At 43.9% G+C, this 8,911-nt stretch overlaps 1 protein-coding gene across 1 annotated transcript in view; it reads left to right on the forward strand.

The window, feature by feature from the left end:
* LOC140417814 (uncharacterized) overlaps positions 1-8,911 on the forward strand; it is a 150,236-nt gene that overhangs the window by 100,758 nt on the left and 40,567 nt on the right. The window lies entirely within an intron of this gene.

Genomic DNA, 8,911 nt, shown 5'->3' on the forward strand with positions numbered 1-8,911 from the left:
TCTTCTGGCCCGTGAGGGTGGGGTATGCGCCATAGTACAGGGCAAGTGTATTATGGGTGTTCAAGACTTGACCGCTAACATCACTAAATTTATGGATCGCATACGGGATCACTTGGACGGGATGCAGGATCCTGGCTCTTGGGGTAACTGGGGATCTGGAGGATGGAAGGACTGGTTGATAAATATGGCCATGTATCCAGTGGTAGCTATCGGCTGCATCTTTGTGGGCCTGGCCACCCTTAAATGTGTGATGGGTAGAATGCGGGGTGCACTAGATCAGATCACCGCCCCAATCACCGAGAAAAAAAATTTAACTGTTAAAATCCATGAGGGTGAGGCAGATGAAGGGGGGCTAAGACAGGAATTGGAAATGCAGCGACGGATCTTTTTAGATGAGGGAACGTAGCTATAGATTGGATAGTTCGGTTATCATGGAATGATAAAAGGAGGGAATGACGAATGTGATATAAAATAGTTACTTTAGAGTTACTAGTTAATGTAATGTAGAAATAAGCCACTTTGATTTTTGCAGTTAGGGACAAAGGAATTTGAGACCGCATGGAAAAAGCAGGAAGAGGTGTGTCTATGAGGGTGATGCTTCATTGATAGGGGCCAGAGAAAGGGATTGGAAGTGAGCCAATCAGAATAGATCGAACAGGTCAGGAGGGACCTAGGCTGACCTATGTCCGTCGAGTATGTGAAACTTGATACCATTTGAACTGATTTTGCAGAGATCCCTTTGTCTGTTAGTTCAGTCGTTTTCTGGAGTGTAAGAGGCTGGATGTCCTGTTACATTTCTGTAAGATGATTCAAGCTTGCAAGCTAAATAAATAACTTCTGTTTACGTGCGAATCCGTCTCAACTTTTATTGAGGCCAGACTGACAGAGAAAGAAATTTGGAGATCAACATTTGAGATCAACACTATGAACATCACTTCCTCCTTTGATAAATTGACGTTCTCAAGAGAGTTCATACACCGATCTATGACCTTAACATCCGTCATGTCCTTCTCCCTGGTGAACACAGATACAAAGTACTTTGTTTTTGAAAAATATATTTATTAAATTTCCAAAGACGAACAATAACAGCAATATCAACAGACAAGTATACAGAATATATCGGTAAAGATTCAGAAAAGTGATACACACAGATCTTTCTAACAACAATCAAACTATCCCCATTTTACCCTAACCCCCTTAACCCTCGACTGTCCTATTCTTTTTGAAAATCAACAAAATGAGGGGCATGATCAGAGATGACAATCGCCGAGTATTCGGCTGTCACCGATGAAGGGAGGAGGGACTTAACAATAAAAACAACAATTCAGGAATAGGCACGGTCAACATGAGAAAAAAAGGAAAATTCTTTCCTGTTTTGGTGCAGAAAAGGCCACAGACCCCCCCCCCCCCCCCCTCTCCACCAATCCATCCCTTAAATGAGGGCAGTGCCCTGGACATCCCAGATGGGTCAGAGATTTAGACATGGAACGTCCAATTTTGGGTCCAAGGCACAGTTCAAGTCACCTCCTAGAATCATCCGATGTGAATAAATGTCAGGGAGCAGGCTCACCAAAGAGTTTTACAAAATTTGGATCTTCCCAGTTGGGAGCATAAATAACCGGAGTGTTTTCCAGTGAACCACAGACAATAATATAGCGACCATTGGGATTGTCCATAATCCGAGAGGGGGTAAATTGTCCTATTTATGGATTAGCATTGCCGTGCTTCTAGCTCGACTGTTAAAGCCTGAATGAAAGACTTGTCCCACCCAATATCTGCAAAGCCTCATCTAGTCCTTCACACATAGATGGGTTTCCTGTAGAAATATGACATCCGAGTTTCGACCCTTAAGATGAGCAGAAACCCCAGTCTGCTTCACTCAACCATTTACCCCTAACATTCCAGGTTACAAGGCCAAGTGGAGATCTCCCATTCATTCCTACATCGGGTCAGCCATAACTTGTGAAGAATATCAAGCAAGGGATCTTGACAAGCCAAAGGTGAGGAGATCCATCCAGGACGGTAACCAAGCCTGGCCCAATGACCAGACAGACAGAGTAATGACACCGTCAAACAACTAACGCCCTCCCCATCCCTCCCTAACCCAATAACACCCATCAGTAATATTACCCAACAATCCCTTATTTCAAAATCTATCCATAAGATAATCCGACCACAACAATATTCTGAGCTCCTATTCACACGGTGTTTGGGACGAGGAGCTGCAGCATCTCGCAGTCCCTCCCGTCAGCTAACCTCATCCTGAGCTGGGAGGCTCTCCACTCAACCATAGATTCAAAGGAAAACTCTTACACTGATATAATTCACAGTGCGAAGAAGAAAAAGTACAACTCGTGTAAAACCCAACAATAGCTTCATACCCTAAATTTTATACGATGTAAAACTCCTGAACCTCAAAACACAGAGTAACTCGAATATATACAGACAAACACAGTAACTCTGATATATCCAAACACAGTAAGAACTCCCGAACGTCACAACGCAGAATAACTCCAATAAGAAAGAGAATCAAACAGAGTTCAAATTGAGATTCTGAATGAATGAATTTGCCTCTTCAGGAGTGTTGAAGAATTGACCCTTTTCCCCGACAGACACACGGAGGCGGGCTGGATAGATCAAGCCAAACGGAGAAACGTTTGTATAAAACAGATTTCACCCCGTTAAAGGCTGCCCTTTTCTTCGCCAGGTCCACGCTTATGTCCTGGTATAACCGGAGAGGCCGTCCTGGTATAACCGGAGAGGCCATCCTGGTTCTCCCTGGCCCTGTTCCTCCTTCTTAAAATTATGGAACCGAACAATACCACACGTGGGGGTCCCCAGCAAGAGGTCTTAGTCGCATGATCTAGCTTCAGTTTCGGGAAGGTGGGGGGGGGCGGGCGGGGGAGCACACTTTCACCCACCATTTTGGAAATAATGTTGGTGCAATGTTCCGTGGGGGTGGGGATTTACCCTCCATCCCCTCAGTCAGACCCACGAAGAGGGTGATTTGCCTCCGCGAACGATTTTCTAAGTCACTCACCTTAGCCCTTAGACGATTATTAATTTCCACTACTGATGATAGACTGGTTTCTAATGAAGAAATCCGATCACTGTGATCAGATAAGACAATTTCCATTGTGGTAGTCCGACGGGGCCTAGTTTTGAGCCCATTTAAATTGGATATCTTAAATTAAAGAATTGAACGCTTTAAATTAAACTACAGTCCAAATGTGGAAACCTCCTTCCTCCAGATCATTAGTGGAAAAGTGAACAATTGCAGCCAAGAACTGATCCACTCGTTAAATCTTTCCACTCTGAAAAGGACCCATTTATTCCAACTCTCTGTTTTCTATGTGACTGCAGTTACAATGAACATTCATCTTCTGAAAGCCCTTGTGTGGCCGGTGACAATGTGCGGCTGTGAAAGCTGCACCATCAAGAAGAGCGACGAGGCTAGAAAAAAAGTGTTTGAAATGAAAGGACTCAGACGGATATTCCGTGTGTCACGGGTGGCAAAGTGGAGGAATGAGGGGTGCTGGAGAAAGCTGGTGTTCAGAGGAACCTGTTTGAGGCAGTGATATCGAGGAAGATAACGTATTTTGGACATGTGTTGTGAATAGGAAGGGAGTGGTGTTATATTACTTGGGAGTAATATATGTTACTCATTTGTTTATGCCGAGTTTAACTTAACTTTGATGATGAATACTCAAAGACTTCCAGTGATAACAAATTATTTATTGAGTAGCTAACCAATTTACTTGATTCTTCAATACTTTTACTAGTTGTCAAATTAAACAAGATAAAATTAGATTAACTATGAATATTATCCTATACACTGAGTTTACTATACTTCTGTTCTCTAGCTACAACACACCCGAAGAGAACAGGAAAACAGATTGAGCTTGTTTATGTACTCCCTGTTAGTGTTGCCCTCTAGTGATCATCTAACTATACAGACTGCACATTAACCCTTCATGTATTTACATATACAGAGATCACTACAAGTGGTTGAAAAAAGAGGTACTGCCAGGCAAAACAGCTGGAAATTGTGCACAATGATGCTCTCAGATCGCATGGACGGATAATATCAGAATGTGGACTGGCCTCTCAATGGTACAGGCAGTAAGAGCAGTAGAGAATTCAGTGGAGAAAGATTGTCCAGAGTGCGGTCAACACTCGGAACGACAAGATACATGTAGTGGTGGGAAAAAGATTATTTACTTGGGGGTAGAGTATTAGATTGGATTGAGGATTGGCTGAAAGCAGAGGTTGGGGTAAATGGTTCCTTCTCTAGCTGGTGAACTGTAACTAGCGGGGTGCTACAGGGTTCAGTCCTCAGACCTCAACTATTTACAATCTATATAAATGATCTGCAAGCGGGGAGAGAGTTTAACATAGCAAAATTTGCAGATGACAGTAGAATAAGTCGGAAAACAGACAGTGAAGAGGAGATCAAGATTTACAGACAGATATAGGTAGTCTAGGAGATTGAACCAAAATTTGGCAGTTGGAGTTTAATGTAGACAAGTGTGAGGTTATCCGTTTAGGCCAAAAAAATAGAAAGGACAATTATCTAAATGGAAAGCAGATTAAAGATGTGTTGGACAGAGGGATCTGGGTGTCTTTTTTCATGAATCGCAGAAAGTCGGTCTGCAGATACAGCATGTAATTAAAAAGGCAAATGGAATGTTTGTGTTTATTGCAAAAGGACTGGAGTATAAAAGTAGAGAAATGTTGTTGCAATTGTATAGGGTGTTAGTGAGACCACATCAGGAGTATTGTGTCCAGTTTTGGTCTCCTGATTTGAGGAAGGATGCGGTGGCTTTGGAGGCAGTTCAGAGGAGGTTCACCAGATTGATTCCCGGAATGAAAGGGTTGAGAGATTAAGCAGTTTAGGCGAATACAAGCCAGATGTTGAGAAGGATGAGAGGGGAAATGATCAGGTGTATGAAATACTAAATGGGATTGATAAAGTAAACGTAGACCAAATGTTCCCCCTTGTGGGGCAATCGAGGACGAGAGGTGATAGATTTCGAACTGAAACGAGGAGGAACTACTTCTCACAGAGGGTGGTGAATTTGTGGAACTCGTTGCCCCATAGTGCAGTGATGTGGAGATGCCGGCGTTGGACTGGGGTGAGCACAGTACGAAGTCTTACAACACCAGGTTAAAGTCCAACAGGTTTGTTTCGATGTCACTAGCTTTCGGAGCGCTGCTCCTTCCTCAGGTGCATTCACCTGAGGAAGGAGCAGCGCTCCGAAAGCTAGTGACATCGAAACGAACCTGTTGGACTTTAACCTGGTGTTGTAAGACTTCGTACCATAGTGCAGTGGAATTGGAGTCATTAAATGCTTTCAAGAAGATAAATATATTTCTGATATACAAAACAGATTAAAGGGATAAAGGGAATAGATGGGAGGTGGATTTGAGACCAGGAACAGATCAGCCGTGTTCTGATTGAACAGCGGAGCAGGCTCGAAGGGCCGAATTGTCTACTTCTGCTCCGAATTCCTATATTCCTGCGTACTATCCAGGATAAAATTAATGTATTACATCTGCTTCTGTGGATCATTTCAGTGGAAATGTGCTCTCGCTGAAAGAGTATCAGCCCACTGGAGTGAACATTGGAAGACTGGCCAGCCCACAGAGAAACCTTCTGATCTCCCACTTCACCCACTGTTAGAATGACCAAGGTTCAGTCCTGAATGTGATCAAGAGCAGCAAATATCAGCAGAATCCAACCCCTGTAATTACTTGTGAACTCGCTGGTGTTTCTGCAGGTAGGATGTACTGCTGAATCCTTTCCCACACGTGGAGCAGGTAAACGGCTTCTCCTTAGTGTGAACTCGCTGGTGTCTCAGCAGGTTGGATGAATTAACAAATCCCTTCCCACATACAGAGCAGGTGAATGGTCTCTCCCCAGTGTGAACTCGCTGGTGTGTTACCAAGTTGGATGAATTAACAAATCCCTTCCCACATACAGAGCAGGTGAATGGTCTCTCCCCAGTGTGAACTCGCTGGTGTGTTACCAAGTTGGATGAATTAATAAATCCCTTCCCACACACAGAGCAGGTGAATGGTCTCTCCGCGGTGTGAACCCGCTGGTGTGTCAGCAGGTTAGATGAATTAATAAATCCCTTCTCACACACTGAGCAGGTAAACGGCTTCTCCCCAGAGTGAATTCGCTGATGCGTTACCAAGTTGGATGAATTAATAAATCTCTTCCCGCACACTTTGCAGGTGAATGGCTTCTCTGCGGTGTGAACCCGCTGGTGTGTGAGCAGGTTGGATGAATCTATGAATCCTTGCCTACACACCGAGCAGGTGAATGGCGTCTCCCCGGTGCGAACTCGCTGGTGTGTCAGCAGGTTGTATGAAGTAAATCCCTTCCCACACTGAGAGCAAATGAACAGTCTTTCCCTGGTGTGAATGTGTCGATGAGTTTCCAGCGCAGACAGGAAAATGAATTCCTTCCCACAATCCCCACATTTCCACGGTTTCCCCATGGTGCGGCTGTCCTATGTCGGTGATTTTCCAGTGACATTGATGATAAAATGGCCAATGGTATTCCCCGTCCTGATGAATCGAGTGACTGTCAGATCTCAATGTGAAGTTTCGTTTGAGATTTCTTGCTGCAAATCCTCCCCTTTGAACATCCTGTTAAAGGAGTTTACAAATGTCATCACTGTCAGTACAGCTCAGAAATTCAGAACAGACAATTCTAGTTGCTCGTTCCCCAAAAGCTGTAAATTTTCACGTACGCATCTGTACAAACAAAAAACACTCTCTCCTATCTCGCCCCATCCATTCTCACTCCATATACACACTCCTTATTCTCCTGAAGGTGCTAATTCATGCTGATTGACAGATCGACACTCAGCATTTCCTGATCTTGACCGAGAGATCGTGATATTCCAAGAAATAGGAGCAGGAGACAGTCATTCAGCCCATCAAGTCTGCTCCATCATTTAATAAGATCATGGCTGGTCTGATATAATCTCAAATCTTCAATTACAGGGAATAAATATGGAGCAGAATTTAATGGTTAATCAGTTGATGAACAGAAGAGAAATTATGTCTAGAACATAGAACATTACAGCGCAGTACAGGCCCTTTGGCCCTCGATGTTGCACCGACCTGTGAAACCACTCTAAAGCCCATCTACACTATTCCCTTATCGTCCATATGTCTATCCAATGACCATTTGAATGCCCTTAGTGTTGGCGAGTCCACTACTGTTGCAGGCAGGGCATTCCACGCCCTTACTACTCTCTGAGTAAAGAACCTATCTCTGACATCTGTCCTATATCTATCTCCCCTCAATTTAAAGCTATGTCCCCTCGTGCTAGACATCACCATCCGAGGAAAAAGGCTCTCACTGTCCACCCTATCTAATCCTCATCATCTTGTATGCCTCAATTAAGTCAACTCTTAACCTTCTTCTCTCTAATGAAAACAGCCTCAAGTCCCTCAGCCTTCCCTCATAAGATCTTCCCTCCATACCAGGCAACATTCTGGTAAATCTCCTCTGCACCCTTTCCAACATCCTTCCTATAATGCGGCGACCAGAATTGCACGCAATACTCCAAATGCGGCCGCACCAGAGTTTTGTACAGCTGCAACATGACCTCATGACTCCGAAACTCAATCCCTCTACCAATAAAAGCTAACACACCGTATGCCTTCTTAACAACCCTATCAACCTGGGTGGCAACTTTCAGGGATCTATGTACATGGACACCGAGATCTCTCTGCTCATCCACACTACCAAGAATCTTACCATTAGCCCAGTGCTCTGTCTTCCTGTTATTCCTTCCAAAATGAATCACCTCACACTTTTCTGCATTAAACTCCATTTGCCACCTCTCAGCCCAGCGCTGCAGCTTATCTATGTCCCTCTGTAACTTGTAACATCCTTCCGCACTGTCCACAGACTTTAGTGTCATCTGCAAATTTACTCACCCATCTGGTGCAAGAAAAACAATTCCTGACCACGGCAAGATAACGATGGTAAATCAGCAGCACATAGCCGAGGGATGGGCAGCAGTGAAAACATAATTCAGAGACATTGGATAACAAAGCACAGATAATAAAGCACAACACTGAAAACTCTAAATTATAGGTGAATGCTCAATAATACTCACCTCTGGAATAATTTCACTGTTTTCAAATTTAAAACCTCTTATGGAGTCTGCAGCTGGAAAGATATCAGAAGCACTGGAATCAGTGAAAAATCACAGTCTTCCAATTTTCTAACTCCCTGTAAAATGAGATTACAAGAGTCACGTGTCAATTGTCGTCAGAGATTACCATTTTTTCTTTCTCTCAGATTGTTGTGTGTAAATCCTCCCGTTCTAGCTCCCTGTAAAAGTAGTTTCCAAAGTCCATGATATAAATTCCTAACACACTCTCCCCATTTCCTGGCGTAGGATTACTTAAGATGGGATATACTTACATTGGAAGCAGTTCAGACATGGTTCACTCAGCTGATTACTGGCATGAAGGGGTTTGTTTTATGAGGAAAGGTTGCACAGGGTGCGTGTATACTGACTGGATTTTAGATCATAAAATTTACAATGCAGAAGGAGGCCATTCGGCCCATTGAGTCTGCACCGGCCCTTGGAAAGAGCACCCCACTTAAGCCCACACCTGCACCCTATCCCCACAACCTCACCCAACCTTTTTGGATACTAAGTGCAATTTATCATGGCCAATCCACATCTTTGGACTGTGGGAGGAAATCAGAGCACACGGAGGAAACCCACGCAGACATGGGGAGAACATGCAGACTCTGCACAGTGACCCACACCTGGGACCCTGGAGCTGTGCTACCATGCTGCCAATAAATAAGAGGTAATCTTAAAGGAGCAGAAATGATTCTGAGAGTACTTGACAGGTGCTGGAAGGATGT

This window comes from Scyliorhinus torazame, chromosome 5 (genome assembly GCF_047496885.1).
Source record: "Scyliorhinus torazame isolate Kashiwa2021f chromosome 5, sScyTor2.1, whole genome shotgun sequence".
In the NCBI taxonomy this organism is placed as follows: Eukaryota; Metazoa; Chordata; class Chondrichthyes; order Carcharhiniformes; family Scyliorhinidae; genus Scyliorhinus; species Scyliorhinus torazame.